This window comes from Hyperolius riggenbachi, chromosome 9 (genome assembly GCF_040937935.1).
Source record: "Hyperolius riggenbachi isolate aHypRig1 chromosome 9, aHypRig1.pri, whole genome shotgun sequence".
Classification (NCBI taxonomy): domain Eukaryota; kingdom Metazoa; phylum Chordata; class Amphibia; order Anura; family Hyperoliidae; genus Hyperolius; species Hyperolius riggenbachi.
Genome location: NC_090654.1, coordinates 73,385,473 through 73,401,830, shown reverse-complemented (window position 1 = coordinate 73,401,830; position 16,358 = coordinate 73,385,473). Strand labels below are relative to the sequence as shown.

The 16,358-nt window shown below is 45.9% G+C and overlaps 1 protein-coding gene across 13 annotated transcripts in view; it reads right to left on the bottom strand.

Annotated features, from left to right (window-relative positions):
- Positions 1-16,358, bottom strand: part of GRIP2 (glutamate receptor interacting protein 2) — a 627,309-nt gene that overhangs the window by 153,577 nt on the left and 457,374 nt on the right. The gene's annotated exons all lie outside the window — the stretch shown is intronic.

Here is a 16,358-nt window from a genome sequence, read left to right as displayed (position 1 = left end):
AGAAGGGGCGTGAGGCGCGTGCACGTGGCGGGCATGCGCATGCGCGGTGACTGTGCGGTGGTCACAGGGGAAGATGAGAGGGAAGGAAGGGGAGGGGAGGAGAGGATGGCGGGGTTTCAACACAGACCTAGAGCCCGTTTTGAAACGGGCTTAGGTCTACTAGTGTGTTTATAAAAGTAGACCTCGCGACTATTATAGTATCTGATCAACGTGACTTTATTCTGATCACCATCCTTAAGCAAAAGGCCAAAATGTTAGACAGCATCTTTGCAATATTCTGAAACAAAGATATTGGTTTGCTTGATTGCTTGATATTCTGGTTGAACTCGATGGATTTATGTCTTTTTTCAACCAAAATAACTGTGTAACTATGATTCTATGCCTAGTTGCTCTACAATATTTTGTAATAATAATGTTTAAAACTATCTAGGAACACCATGGCCCATATGCAATTAACTTTTTCTCATGAGTTATCTCCTAGGAGATACATTTCATCTTCTCTTTAACATAACTTTTAAACATCTTGCAATTGAAAAAGGACCTAAAATTTGGTGAAAAAGTACTATCAAATTTTTTTTGAGTATTTTCTTGCTTGCTGGGGGTTTAATAGGCATTTTGTGACAAGGTGTGAAAATATCACCTAGGAGAAAACTCTGAAGAAAAAGTGAATTGCATATGGACCAATATCTTATTTAATTTTCATCTGGGATCTCTCCAAGGATATAATTTCAACGCTTACCAATAAAATACTTAAAACTCCCACCTTGCAAAAAAAATACTAAAAATAAGTTTAATATTACTTTTTTAAAGCGTACCCAAACTAAACATTTTTTTTAATTCAAAATATTTAGTTGCACCACTCTGACACATACAAAGATAAATAAACACTCCTTCTCTTTTCATAACTAGGGTTATACAGGTGGCAGCCATTAGCAATTCCTCCTTTGCCAGACATTCCACCAGTTTGCCAGATTCTGTCCCAGCAATATGAAAGGAAGGGGAGGGGTTCCTCCAATAAATGTAAAATATTTTATATTTGTCATCATGCAGCTGAAAAAAGGCTGCTATTTATTCTTATAATTTAGAAAATAGATTTTATTTCTGAAATCTTGTATTTTTAATTTGGGTCCACTTTAAATACTTTTTAGAACTTTTCCAATGGCTAAGTGCTGAAATGTTATCTTCTGGGAGAAAACTCCGGAGAAAAAGCTAATTGGATAAAGGCTTTTGTCCATTCTACTTCTGCATACAACTGCAATTAAGGTGTGGAGAGGTTTTCCACCACTGACTTGTAGACTTCAATGAGAATCCCATCTGTTCCCAGTGCCTTGAGACTGGGAAAGGATTTCAGTCTCCTCTATCTCGTCCCTCATTGAGGGGGCTTCCAGCAGGACTTTCGGTTGCTGAGCTAACTCTAGTATACTTACAGCCAAGAGCATTACCCTTGCTTGTTGCTCAGTGTAATATATATATATATATATATACATACATACATATATACAGGGCCGTGCAAAGGGTCCTTAAGTGGGGGGTGCTCAAATTTCAAAAAGGGGCCCCACCCCCCCCCCCCCCCCCCCACGAAAAAAAAAACCCACTACCAACCAGGTCAGCATCAAGTTAAAGTGTACCTGAGATGGGGGTGATATACAAAATCAACTGCCCCCCCCCCCCCCCCGAAAAAAATCATGCTATCAACCAGGACAGTATCGAGTCCCCCCTGCTCCCTGTCCCACCCACACCATAGACACCCCCCCTTCCCTCCCCCTACCCCTGAAAAAAGCACATTAACAGCCAAGCCAGCATCAAGATTAAGTAAAAGTCAGGGTCTCCCTCCTGCTTCCAGTCCCACTCACGTCAAAGCATCAAGTATTGAAGTTAAGTCAGGGCCCCCCTTTAGCTCCCAGACAGTCCTACTCCGAGGCCTGGCTTTAGTTCGGTTTATTTAGACAGACTCATTTACCAGTCAGTCACCACCGTGACAGCACAGCCCCGGGCAGGAGCACTCTTTCTTCCTCCAGTGAGTGTGACCAAGCTGAGGACAGAGGCGCACACTGCTTGGTGAGTCTCTACGTGAGCCTGTCAAGCACATGCGAGCCGCGCACTCTGACATCATTGCCGGGGGGCTGGGCAAGTTTCTTCCTCTGGCAGCTGCGTCTGGTAAGATTAGCGGTGCATGGTTACCATGGAGACGCGCCGTGGTGATATTAGGAGGAAGCACGCTGAACACACCAAGTGTTTGATATTTGTAGGTGCTGCAGCTGCTCCGTCTATGTGTTCCCCCCTGGCCATGCCCTACACAGAGCTGCCATCAAAAATTTTGGGGCCCCTCACACATCCTCAGGCCTGAGTCCACCCCTCACCGGGCCCATCCATTGGCTGCTGTGCCCGTCCATCTGATCTGTGCAATCAAGTCACAGAAAAATGCCCGCCGGCCACCATGGAGCTGCCATTTTAAACAAGCCAGCCAGAAGGCCTGAACGATTTTAGATAAAGATTGAATTGCCCGATTTCTGTCAGAAATTATGATTTCGATTAGATTCACAACAATGGATCAGTACACTGATGGGGAGTATGAGGTCCCCAATATAGGTAGCCACGTATAGGTGCCCCCAGTATAGTTTAGCCAGCTATAGGTGCCCCAGTATAGGTAAGCCAGCTATAGGTGTCGCAGTACAGGTTAGCCAGCTATAGGTGTCGCAATACAGGTTAGCCAGTATAGGTGCTGCAGTACAAGTTAGCCCAGGCATGGGCAAACTTGGCCCTCCAGCTGTTAAGGAACTACAAGTGCCACCATGCATTTGCCTTTAAGAGTCATGACTGTGGCTGTAAGACTCCTGCAATGCATTGTGGGACTTTTTAGTTCCTTAACAGCTAGAGGGCCAAGTTTGCCCATGCCTGGGTTAGCCAGTATAGGTGTTTCAGTACAGGTTAGCCAGTATAGGTGCCACAGTACAGGTTAGCCAGTATAGGTGCCACAGTACAGGTTAGCCAGTATAGGTGCTGCAGTACAGGTTAGCCAGTATAGGTGCCACAGTACAGGTTAGCCAGTATAGGTGCCACAGTACAGGTTAGCCAGTATAGGTGCTGCAGTACAGGTTAGCCAGTATAGGTGCCACAGTACAGGTTAGCCAGTATAGGTGCCACAGTACAGGTTAGCCAGTATAGGTGCTGCAGTACAGGTTAGCCAGTATAGGTGCCACAGTACAGGTTAGCCAGTATAGGTGCCACAGTACAGGTTAGCCAGTATAGGTGTTGCAGTACAGGTTAGCCAGTATAGGTGTTGCAGTACAGGTTAGCCAGTATAGGTGTTGCAGTACAGGTTAGCCAGTATAGGTGTTGCAGTACAGGTTAGCCAGTATAGGTGTTGCAGTACAGGTTAGCCAGTATAGGTGTTGCAGTACAGGTTAGCCAGTATAGGTGTTGCAGTACAGGTTAGCCAGTATAGGTGTTGCAGTACAGGTTAGCCAGTATAGGTGTTGCAGTACAGGTTAGCCAGTATAGGTGTTGCAGTACAGGTTAGCCAGTATAGGTGTTGCAGTACAGGTTAGCCAGTATAGGTGTTGCAGTACAGGTTAGCCAGTATAGGTGTCTCAGTATGGGTCAGCCAGTATAAATGCTGCAGTACAGGTTAGCCTGCATAGGTGCTGCAGCACCAGGTCTCGCGCATGCACAGATCGCACCACCAGTTCCGGTCCTCTCTGTCTACAGTACAGGGGAGCAGCTTGAAGATGTCATCAAGCCGCATGCCCTTGTACCATGGACAGAAGAGACGGGAGCTGGTGGTGTGATCTGTGCGAGCGAGAGGCACAGTGAGTGACAGCACAGGCTGCCTGTTATAGCTGCAGGGGGAGGGGATGGCGAGAGGAAGAAGGATACCGGCTGCTGCAGGGGGGAGTAGGTTAAAAAAACGCAGCTTTGACGATCATGTGATCATCAAGGCTGGAATTTCGTTTTCGATTTCTAAACAGTATTGAGCAATGCTGGATTAAGGCCAAATTGGGCCCTAGGAAAAATGCCCTGCTTCTATCCCCGGTTAGAATGAGTTCATATGGAAGATTTAATGAAAATTAAACATGACGGTGACACATGGGGGGGGCACAGCGGTGCTAAATGTTTCATGGGGGCACTGGATGTGACCCGGAGGGGGGACAAAGGGTTGCTGAATGTCACACAGGGAGGAGGGATGTGACACAGGGGAAGGACACTGAATATGACACGGGGAGGGGGTGCTCCAACAAAGTAACCTGCATCGTTGAACTAACCTACATCCCATAGACTTTACTATCCCCTCCACCACCCTAACCCTCCTGCCTATGCATTTGTCAGTGAACATACTATTTCGTCGGCAGAAGGGGCACAGGGGTGCTGAATGTGACATGGGGAGGAGGGTGAGGGCACTGAATGTGACACAGGGAGGTGGGTGGGGGGCACTGAATGTCATACAAGGAGGGGGGCACAGGGGTGCTGAATGTGACACAGGGAGGAGGGTGGGGGGCACTGAATGTCATACCAGGAGGGGGGCACAGGGGTGCTGAATGTGACACAGGGAGGAGGGTGGGGGCACTGAAGGTGACATAGGGAAGGGAACACTGAATGTCACACAGGGAGGGGGGCACAGGGGTGCTGAATGTGACACAGGGAGGGGGGCACAGGGGTGCTGAATGTGACACACAGAGGGGGGCACAGGGGTGCTAAATGGGACACAGGGAGGGGGCACAGGGGTGCTGAATGTGACACAGGGAGGAGGGTGGGCACTGAATGTTACATAGGGAAGAGGGGCACTGAGTGTGACACAGGGAGGAGAGTGGGGGCACTAAATGTGACATAGGGAAGGGGGGCACTGAATGTCACAGGAGGGGCGGGGGAGGGGGGATACAAGCTAGAACATAAATAAGCACATGGTGACACAGGCTAGCTAAGGAGGGAAATAGGGAAGTAAACAGCCACACACTTAGTGAGGAAGAGATGGAAATAAATGCTACGCTACATGTTAGAGTACATACATTTCTCAAGGTGGGGGTTGGGGAGAGCTTCACTCATTGTCTGCAGACAAATTTTCAGCCAGAGTACAGAGCAGCCCTGAAGGAGATCCTCACAGAGATAAGCAGCAGCAGGGGAGCTGAATGAGGCATCATCCCTGATAACAGACCAGGCTGCTGGCTGATCTCTCCCCTGTCTTCTCTCTGCACTAGTGCACTCACGCTGTGCTCTGACAGCCAGGATACTCTACCCGGAAGTTGGCAATATGAAGCAGCAGAACAGGAGAGCCAAGATCTCATTCAAAGTTCGTGCTGTGTGCTGATCTCTCTGCTCCTGCTCCTAAATGATGCAATATGCTTTGGGGTTCCAGACCTATCACTCCAGTGTTAGTTGTCACTGTGAGCGGTGGATGGCTGCTCACTCACTGTGCAGGCACTGAAGGGTACTGTTAGGCCCGGTTCACATTAGCGGTATCGCCGTGCCGGAGCCGGACCGCTTTCAGAACGGACGGAACGGACGCACGGCATGGCAATGAAAGCCTATGCGTCCGTTCACATGCGTCCGTTCTGCCGGACCGGAGCCGGACCGGATCCGGGCCGGATCCGGACTCCGGCGTCCGTTCCAACATGCGCTATTTTTTGGTCCGGCTCCTCCGGCAGCCGTATCCGGAGCGGAGCCGGACTGCACCATCCGGCCAATACAAAGCAATGAGAGCCGGAGAGCGCACAACACACTGGCTACAAAAACCGGACGTTCTACCCCACTTCCTATGCATTTTGGATGGGGACCACATGGGCCCAGCGAAGAGTGGGGCAGCAGCGATTTCATGCTGGAGCTCTTTTTGCCAGCAACATGTCTGATATGTCTGATATGTCTGAAGGAGGCGAACAACAGAGAGAATTCCCAGGTTTACGAGTAAAAAATGCCTGGATCCATGGTCCCAACTGCAGTCTCTGTATCCACGGATGGTCTCCACACGTCCACCTGTCTCCAACAATGACCCCAGACCCTTCTGCTGACCTCCCAGACCCCAGGTAATTAAAAGGATGTTATCTCCTTAAGAAACCGGATCCGGACCGCAACCGTGTTCACACCGCACGGAAACCGGATGCAAACGGACCGGATCCGGATAGGAACCGTACGGATCAGGTCCGGTCCGGATACGGTGCGGTCCGGACATCCGGTGCGGTTTTTACTAAACCGCAAGTGTGAACGGGGCCTTACCTGCACAGTTTGTGCAAACGGGAAAAGGGGCCACATGACAGAAAAGTTCAAAAGGGGGGGTGCTCAAGCATCCCCAGCACCCCCCTCTGCACGTGCCTGCATATATACATATATACATACATACATACACACAGTATATATATATATATATATATATATATATATATACACACACACACACACACACACACACACTAAATAAGGTATGATAACGCTACGGCTGGCTTATCATACTTCCCAAGATTGCCTTTTTGAAATGTCTTGTTTTTGTAGACTGTATGGGCTTGATTCACAAAGCTGTGCTAACTGCTTAGCACGGGCGTGCTAAACAGTTAGCACGTGAAGTGCCGTTTGCGGACTTTTGCGCGTGCAAAAGTCCGCGATCGCGCGAATCGCGGCACTTTGCGCGCGCAAAAGTCTGCGAACGGCACTTCATGTGCTAACTGTTTAGCACACCCGTGCTAAACAGTTAGCACCGCTTTGTGAATCAAGCCCTTTGTCTCCCTATGAAGATGTTAAGAGAGTAACACATATTAGGAATGTTAGACCCATCCCATCGCAGATATGAGCCATAGGGAAACATGGGCATTAACTTGCTCATCAGTTGTCCTTTCCAGTTATAACTGACAGCAACTGATAAAAATCTGACAGCAACTGATATATATCAGTTTTGACAAAATGTTGTCAGTACTGGAAGGAATCGTAAGAAGAAAATAGTGAGCTTCTGAGAGGAACTGATGGTGAGGTTAGTATGTAATATTCATTTGCAGGAACATCATGTGTTTATTTTAAATAATTTTATTCGGTTCAGGTTCACTTTAAGTACAGAAATCATGTCCTCCATCAAAGATGTTTCCTCTGACATGGTCATATTTTTATTCTGCTACTTTATGTACCTTATAATGAATTCCCATTGTAAACATAACATTATCTAGATCTCTAAGGTTTTGCAGTAGAAATGTTGTGACCGGTTTTGAACATGTGTATGGATATGGATGTATTTGCTCCCCCCCCCCCCCCCCCCCTCTGTTAAATTTGTAAGTTTGCCCACTTACAAAGAATTGATCAGTTTGTAGTTTTATGTTAACCACTTAAGGACCTCAGTTTTAAACCCCACTAAAGACCAGGCCATTTTTAGCTAAATTGGCCACTGCAGCTTTAAGGCCTCACTGCAGGGCCCCACAACTCCGCACACAAGTGATCCCCCCCCCCCCCCCGCCCCCCCCTCCGGCCTTTATCCCCTCTAACAGAGCTTCCTGTTTATTTTTTTACAAATATTAGTTTCTTTATTTTTGTAATAAATGTGTGTTTTGTTCTTTTTCTCTAGCGCTCACGGGAGTGCTCTGCGCATGCATATGACGTCACTACGTGATAGTATATGCCTGCTCCCCCCGCTTCTCGACTTTTATTTGCATCTGGTATAGATCGAGGAACTGATTGCAAATAAAAATGACCTAATAGGTACATTTACACAGTAGTTGGGACATCTGGACATAGAAAGAGATGATGCAATCATGGCAGCGGGCAGAGGTGGGGTAGTGGCAGCCCATCATGGAAGAGGAAAGCCTAATCTAACCTATCCATGAAGAACAGCAGCATGGGGCATAAGAGTTGTGAATTAGTTCTCAGCTAGTTGTCAGCAGATCAGCAGTGAGCTTATTTATTTCAGATGATCTTTAAAGCAAACCTGATAGAAAACTTATCATATAATGAATTATATGTGTAGTACAGATAATGAAAAGAATATTAGTAGCAAAGAAAAGAGCCTCATGTAGTTATTTTCAGTTATATAGCTTTTTTATATATATATAACATTGCATTATACTGTCACAGTTGACTCTGTCTTTTAAAGAGAACCAGAGACGAAGCACCCTCTCATGTATTTTAAAATATATATCAATGGGAACATGACAGTAATCACCTACTCTGCTCTTTGTTTCATTCTTCTCTGTTAAATCTGCCTGTTATCAGCTCTGATAAGAATCCCCGACTGAGCATTCAGTCTAGCTTTGCCCTGAATGATTGTAGCCGAGTCAGTCTTCTGTGATGTCTTTTCAAGCCAAAGCCTGCCCCCTTCTGGCTCTGCTTTCCTGCTAGGAGGATAAATAGCAGGAAAGCAGAGCCATAAGGGGGCAGACTTAGGCTTGAAAAGACATCACAGAAGACTGACTGAGCTATAACATTCTGGGACAAAGCTAGACTGAATGCTCAGTCGGGGATTCTTATCAGAGCTGATAAAAGGCAGATTTAGCAGAGAAGAATGAAACAAAGAGCAGCGTAGGTGATTACTGTCATGTTCCCATTGATATATATGGTAAAATACATGAGGGTGCTTCGTCTTTGGTTCTCTTTAAGCTATAAAATAAAGCATAAATAATGACCCTTTGAACTTTCCTGCAGTAAAACCTTAATGTAAGCTGTCTGTCTTTCACTGTTTCTTGGCTGTTTAAGTCCTTCAGAAAAAAGGACTGTATTTGGTCCAGTGGGTTGATTAACTCAGAGATGCTATTTTGCATTGATAACAAACTGAAGTGTTTCAACTTTTCCTGTACTGTAAACAATATGAGACTCTTCTTTCTTTGCTACTAATGTTCTATTTCTTAGCTGTACTACACATACAAATCATTATTTCATACGTTGATTTTCGCTTCATGCTTGATTTTAATCATGATAAGTCATGCATGTCCACAAACAAAACGATTGTTCATAACGTTCCAACTCTTCGGATTATCTCTCTCTCTCCAGAAACATTGTATATCAAACAGCTGTTCATCCATAGAGTACCACAATATGGCTGAGAAACTGTAAACAAAAGATAAGAAGGAAGCGCTCCTTGTGTTTAAAATGATAAATGACTGTATTTTGTGGACTGTAAGACTCACTTTTTCCTCCCCAAAAGTGGGGGAAAAAGTCACTGCATCTTATAGTCCAAATGCAGGGAGTTCCTGACATGTGGACGCCTGCCAATACAAACCTCCAACCCGTGCCAATGTCGGGAACTCCCTGCACTGTGCCCATGCAGAGGAGGACACAAGGAGGACAGAGGCAGGCACATGGGGGCCACAGAAGGACACAAGGGGCAAAGAGAAGAGCACAGGGAGACACAAGAGATACAAGGGGCATGAGGTACAAAGGGGGCATAATCTTCAAGATGCCCCTTCACCATGGATGCTCCAATATCAACAGTTCAGTTTACAAGCGTATTAGTGGATAAACCACTGTCCTTGATCCTCCTGTCTGTGTAGAAGCACCATCCAGGGATTCAATATGGAAGCCGTTGAAGCTCTCAAGATTACCAAACTGCCTCTGATGAAAGGAGGATGGTCCATGGGAAATGCGTCAGACCACTGCATAAAATGGTATTTTCATCTAATAAAGGTTTATTGTTTACCTAATGGTGCAAATAGCCTCTGATCTACTAATATCCCGATCCAGCCAAGGACTCATCTGGAGAGCTTCAACGGCTTCCATATTGGTGCTTCCACACAGACAGGAAGATCGAGGACAGATCAACAGTGGTTTATCCACTAATAGGCTTGTATGCTGAACTGCCAATATTGGCCTTTTCAGCCATCTTATACGGTGAGCTGCTCTCCACATAGAGGCGAGGATCAAGTTTATACTTTTAAACACATGGGCCCATTTGCAATTCACTTTTTCTACTCCGTTTTCTCCAACTTGATATTTTTACACTTTGTCAATAAAATGCTTTTTAAGCCAAGAAAATAGTCAGAAACATTTTGGCAGTACTTTTCCACCTACTTTTGATATTTTTTCAATTGCAAAGTACTGAAAAGTTATTTTAAACAAGAGTTAAAAATTATCTCCCAGGAGAAAACTTAAATGAAAATGAGAATTGCGTATGGGCCATGGAGCGCTTCCTTCTCATCTTATTTACAGCCTCTTCAATAAAGGAATCACTTTAACCCCTAGCCGACCGCTCCACACCGATTGGCGTTAACGCGGCGGTGGCCCCAGGACCACTCCACACCGATTGGTGTGAATGGCTGCGGGCGGGGATTGCAGGAGATCGCGTGCATCTCCGCATGGATGACGGTGCTCTGCTCTGCCATCAGTCTGCCGGTGGTGATTGCCGTCTATAAACATTGTACAGCGATGCGATCTACAGCAGCGCTGTACTGGGGACAGCTGTTACTTTTTCCATTAAATAATGGTTTGTCCTTCTGAGAAGGTAAGACATCATGCTTCTCCTATATACAACATCTAGTAGTATCATATTATCAAGGGATCTTCCACCAGTGTGTTTGTTAGTATAGTCCATACCCCACTGGTTTTTTTTTTAAGTAACGAGGACCTTTAGTCCTCACAACTAATCCAGGAGAGCGACTGACCAGCATCTGCTCCAACAGATCTGGGACAGAGAGCGGGGACGGTTATATTCCCGCAGACTTAGAAGTTTTGCAACCCACCCTTGTGAGTATAATACACATGTGCTTACATCCCTATGTCTAATGATTCGGCTCCTGGTCTTTCTCATTCACAGAGACTTGGAGGTCATGGGTAACCATCTAGGATCAAAACTTTTTCTTTTTAGATCATGTTCGATTCAGGATCAGAATCATTTATTTAGCCAAGTACAAAGGAGTTGTACCCGTAATTGGTTTTGGCTCATGCAGGTTCTGTAAGGGGGGGGGGGGGATTTGGATGGTGAGAGTAAGGGGAGAAAATGTCTGAAATCCAAGATCTGGCGCTGCCATACTATGGGGCCACCAGTCGCACTCGCCGATCATCTGTTATCCCTAAGGAAACATCGAAGGGGGGTGTTCTTCATGAAAGAAACCAGCGGTGATGGCTGACGCTGCTGAGGATCCCAATGCTGACATCTGGAAGTGCTGGCAAAGGTGTTCCAGTTCAAAGGGTGCAGTAGTGTTCATTTCTGTGGTGGGTCCGACTCCTGGGCAGCATTCGACAGGGCTGGTCAAGATAATCTGGCCGTCACAGAAGCGTCCAGCCGCGGCAGCCCTTACTTCCATATTAGCGGCTGGCATCATGAAGAAGCTAAGTGCAGTGAAGCAGCAGCAGTCAATGGGTGGATAGAGCTGGCATCCAGCGAGACCAAAGATGTCCTGATCGGCGCAGTGTCTCCCGACCTTAGTGGAGTAATTCTACCGTATACAGCCAGCTTAGCTTCTATACCCAGAACTTCAGCACTAAGGAGAGCACTTTACAATACCCTCATTAAAATCATACCCTACAGGGAAGGTGCTAGGGGTGAATAGATTGCCTCCTACCCATTATTTTCTTTCAATATGCAGTACATTTAAGGGTGCATTTGTTATTGCGCTTCACTCCCTCCCTTACATCAAGCCCCTTTGCATTTTCTAGCTCTCATCACCCCTCCAGTTCAGTAACCTTGTAGGCAAGGATGTCCGAATCCCCGCAGACTCTCGCGCTCTCTAAGCCTCTTGATTCCTAACTCTTCAATCAATAAGCAGCATTTCCATTAAGATATGCAGGTGCCCCGGCTGTGACAGGCAGGCCTAAGCAGATTGTTCTGATCAAAGTGAGCCGCAGCCGCTCGCTGCGGATGATTTAAGGCATTTGTCATTTTAATTTGTTCAGTTAAGCGCTCTAAAAATTCACCAAAAACACAGAACTGGAGCAGCTTGCCAACTGCCTGGCGGGGGCGCCGATGGCAACAGAAAGAGTTAAAGCACGAATTTGTTGCACAGAAATTGACATGGTTGTCTAGGCTTGCTGCTCAGATTAGGCTTATTGCTGATGAGTGTCAAATACTCTAGTAATCCTCAGCATTTAATAAAAGATTATTTAAAGGCATACTCCACTCAGAAGTGACAGTGACTAGTGACACAGCCTGCTGCTGCCTTCACATCCTCCCTGATGGGCAGAATTCCAGCCAGTGGCGGACAAAGCCAACGGTGGGCCCCTGTGTAAATGAAGGGGGCCACATGTGAGTCACCAAGAGGAAGGAGGAGCCGAGTGGCACCATTCATTGCCCTGTTGGGACTTCTTACATAGAGCGCATCTTGGCCTTTGGGTTCCCTATTATATAGGGCCCCGCATGTAAGTTTATATTTATTATATATATATATATATATATATATGTATATATATATATATATATATATATATATATATATATATATATATATATATATATATATATATATATATATAAATAATATATATATTATTTATGATTTATATTATTTATACCTGTTGAGTGGCATCGCCAAATAAAATAGTGTGTACACTAAGGCTTTGTTCACATTATAAATCACCAGCGTTGAGCGATTTATAGTGTGCTTTTCAATGCGCTTTTCCCTTTCCTTTTTGCGCTTAGAAAAGCGCATTTCTAATTGCTTTTGGTGAGCGATTAAGATTTTCACTTCCTGACGTCAGTCAGGAATTGAACTCTTTAACCCGGAAATGAATAAATACAATGTATTTATTCATAAAAGTGCCCTGGAAATTACAATTCAAAGCAATTTTTCGAGCCTTATTCAGGGCTGCTCAAATCCGATCCAGGAGACATCCGGATAGTTCTATCTGGATATCTCCCAGTAAACCTGTGCAAGGTGGGCCAATCTTACAGTCTGACGTCTTCTTCGGTCCGTCCCTCGGCGCCTGCCACGATGCGGTCCAAGCGGCGGTCACGTGATTACAAACACTTCCTCCTTCCGGGTTGAAGGAGGAAGTTTTTGTAATCACATGACGTGCGTGGAGCGCATCGTGGGAGGCGCCGAGGGACGGACGAAGAAGACGTCAGACAGGTAAGATTGACCCCCCCGCCCACGTTTACTGGGAGATATCCGGATAGCACCTATCCGGGTATCTCCCGGATCTGGATTTGAGCAGCCCTACCTATATTTCCCTTCCATTGAGCAAAAATGCTCAGAAAATGGTACATGTAGCACGTTTGCAAATTTAATAAAATTGAAATGCTCACATGTGAACACACTCATGGGAAATCATTGCACAAGCGCTTTTAGAGCGATTTCTAAAATCGCCAGCGCTTAAGAAAATCGAAAACGCTCATAGTGTGAACAAGCCCTTAGACCTGTCCTTTTACCGCATTGCATATGCCACTACACTGGAAGCAGGAAATTTGGGCGCCAGCAGCTAGTGGACGATTTAAGCTCCCCACAGGCACTAAATTTGGGTGCAACAATAAATATAATTTTCAACATTAGAACATTAAAGGTTTTGAAATAGGTTATAGTTTTGAAACTTGCAACGTTATAGTTTTTGTCATATTATTTTGTTTGTATGTACACATTTTATGTTATCAAGTATATTAACGTTTCTGGCTCTTCTACTGACTACTTATCTGGCTGGCTCTTCAACTGACCACATATGCTATTGCTCCGTTGTTATTGCCTGATGAAGCGGGATCAAATCTGCGAAACGCGTTGCATATTTGGAGTTCATAAATAAAATATACTGGCTGTCTTTACCACAGTTGTTGTGTGTCTACTTGGAGGAGGTAAGTCCACCACTACCTCCTCTATTTACCAAGAATTAGGTTTTTTAAGCTCATTTATCTTCCTTTTATCCTTTTGGCGCCTCTGTTCTCCTGCATATTATAGTTTCTACGTTTGTAAAGGTGTTTGTGCAGGGGGGAATGGTTGGGAGCAAGAAAAAAAGGGCGTCGGTGGCTAGTGGACGAAAAGGGCACAGCCATAGACTGTAATGCAATTATCAATAATACGACAAAAAAAGCTGAAAAAAGGGTGCCTGATAAATATTGTTAACAATATTAATTAGAACATTTTAGAAGCTTACGACGTTATAGTTTTTGTCATATTTCATTTGTATGTACAGATTTTACGTTATCAAAGATATTATCATTTCTATGTGTAAAAGGGTGTTTCTGCAGGGGGAGTGGTTAGGGTTAGTTAGGCACCACCCGGGCGGCAGTTAGTTTTAGGCAACACTGTAGGGGGGGGGGGGGGGGGTTAGGCACCACCGGGGGGGTTCTTAGGTTTAGGCACCACTAAGGGGTCTTAGGGTTAGGCAACACCTGGGGGGGGGGGGGGGGGGTCTAAGGGTCACTGCCAGTTAAAATTTTTCTTTATCATTTATTACGATTTGGTTTTCCACTCGTGCCTCTTTTTCATGCACACACTACACTCTTATCATCTGATTTGGCTACCTTGTGCTGAGTACCAAATGGGACCCAGCTGACACTGGATCCACCTCCCAGCTGGTTCATCTCCTGGTAGATTTAAGTACTCCAATTTACTCCCATGCTTCTGGGACACTGCTTGAGGAGGAAGGATGGGACTAGGCACCACTAGAGGGAAATACTTGATTTTATAATATTCCTGCACTCTGCTATGGTCTATGTGGGCGTTAGACAAATAAAATCTTACTTCCAAGCAGGGCCGGTTCTAGAAACAATGCGTCCCTTGGGCAAAATTACCCCCGGGGCCCCCGAATAGACACCCCCCAATCAAAAATCGGCAGTAGGGAACCTTTTGTTGCAGCCAAATATTCACCCAAGGACCCTGAGGCAGGGACTGACACCACGTGGCTCAGCCGAAGACTCTGCAGGGGCACCTGGGAAGTGGGAACAACAGTTAAGTTGGGGGGAGACACCTTGGGGGCGCCTACAGGCTCTGGGGCCCTAGGGCAATTGCCCCCTTTGCCTCTATGGTAGCGCCAGCCCTGCCCCCAAGAGGAGTTCTCTGAAGCAGGCTATAAATACTTCGGTGGTCTATATTTGTTCTATGGGGGGAACAGCAGTACAACTATTATAAGGAGGGACATAGTGCCTATATGTGTTTTATGTGGTGACAATACTTATATGAAGGGATTGGTGTCTTATTTATACATGGTTTATGGGGGTCTTAGTGGATAAACTAGTTGTATGGAGAGGCATGTTGGCTATACTTAGGTGCTATAATGGCTCAACATGTTATATACTGGGGCAGGATGTCTGCACTTATTATAGGGGACAACTAGTTATGGGGGGGGGGGGGAGCGCATTGTGGCTGCACTGGTTGCAGTTGGCATGATGACCCCTTCAGAGAGAGCATGACTAAGCTGAGGCAATTATGGAAAGTGGGTGGGGTGTTTTGGGGCCCTATGGCATTTACTGGGCCTGTGCACTAGGACAATTATAGCAAGGGGGTGGGACCCATTGGAATATTTGCATTTTTTAAATGGATATCTACTTCTGCTGTTGACTTCAAGACTATCTCACAACTGCATCAAAAGACATTTGACAAAAAGTTGCCGTCTTAGGGCCAGGTTCACACGGGCTCTTGTCCATTCACATTAATGAACAGCACAGGTACCGTTGTTTACAGTAGTTTTTATAAATGCCACGCTTGATCCTGATTTTTCCTGTAGTCTTGTTTAATCTGTGTCTCCATGTGGGGGTCAAAAATGAGGAACGACAGGAAGTACTGCCAAGGGTCGAAGAATGTCATCTGGATACACGGAGCCAGCTGGCTTTACGCCAGATGACAGTGTGGTTATAGCAGTATTGCAATAGTCCATGCACCGCGCACGGGTAGTTCAGGGATCAGGCAATCACCGAACCATGAATTACTTCTCCCTTCGAGTTGCTACGACTTGGAGGGGGAATAATAGTTAACACCAGCAGCAGGGTAAGTCATTCTGCGAATGGGCCACACAAGCACAGTTGTGTTCGACTTATAGACAGGTCGTGCAGCTAACAGAGCCACCAGCGGTAGAATGGAGGGAGCCCAGAGGATGTCGAGGGACCTCATGGACTACGGGGCACTGGAGGAAGCTCCAGGTAAGTTCAGAATTGCATTTTTTACTTGTGGGTAGGATCACTTTAACCCCTTCCTGACCGCCTAACGCCGGTTAGCGTCCGGAGGGTGGCAGCCCCAGGGACAGCTCTGTTGGTGGGCAGAAATGGGGTGGTGGCAGTGGGGGATCACTTGTGTGTTGAGTTGTACGGCCCTGCAGCAAGCCCTTAAAGCTGCAGTGGCCTGAATTGTAAAAAATAGCCCGGTCACTAGGGGGTGTAAGACTATGGTGCTGAAGTGGTTAAGGAAAGTTTCCACGAAGGTAGGGTGAAAATTCCAACTTTGACAATAGCCAACAGGACTGTTGACCAATTGGAAGATTTATCCCAAATGCCCATTTCCATGACTATAAAAGATTAGTATTTATTACTCTCGCTCGGTGACAAC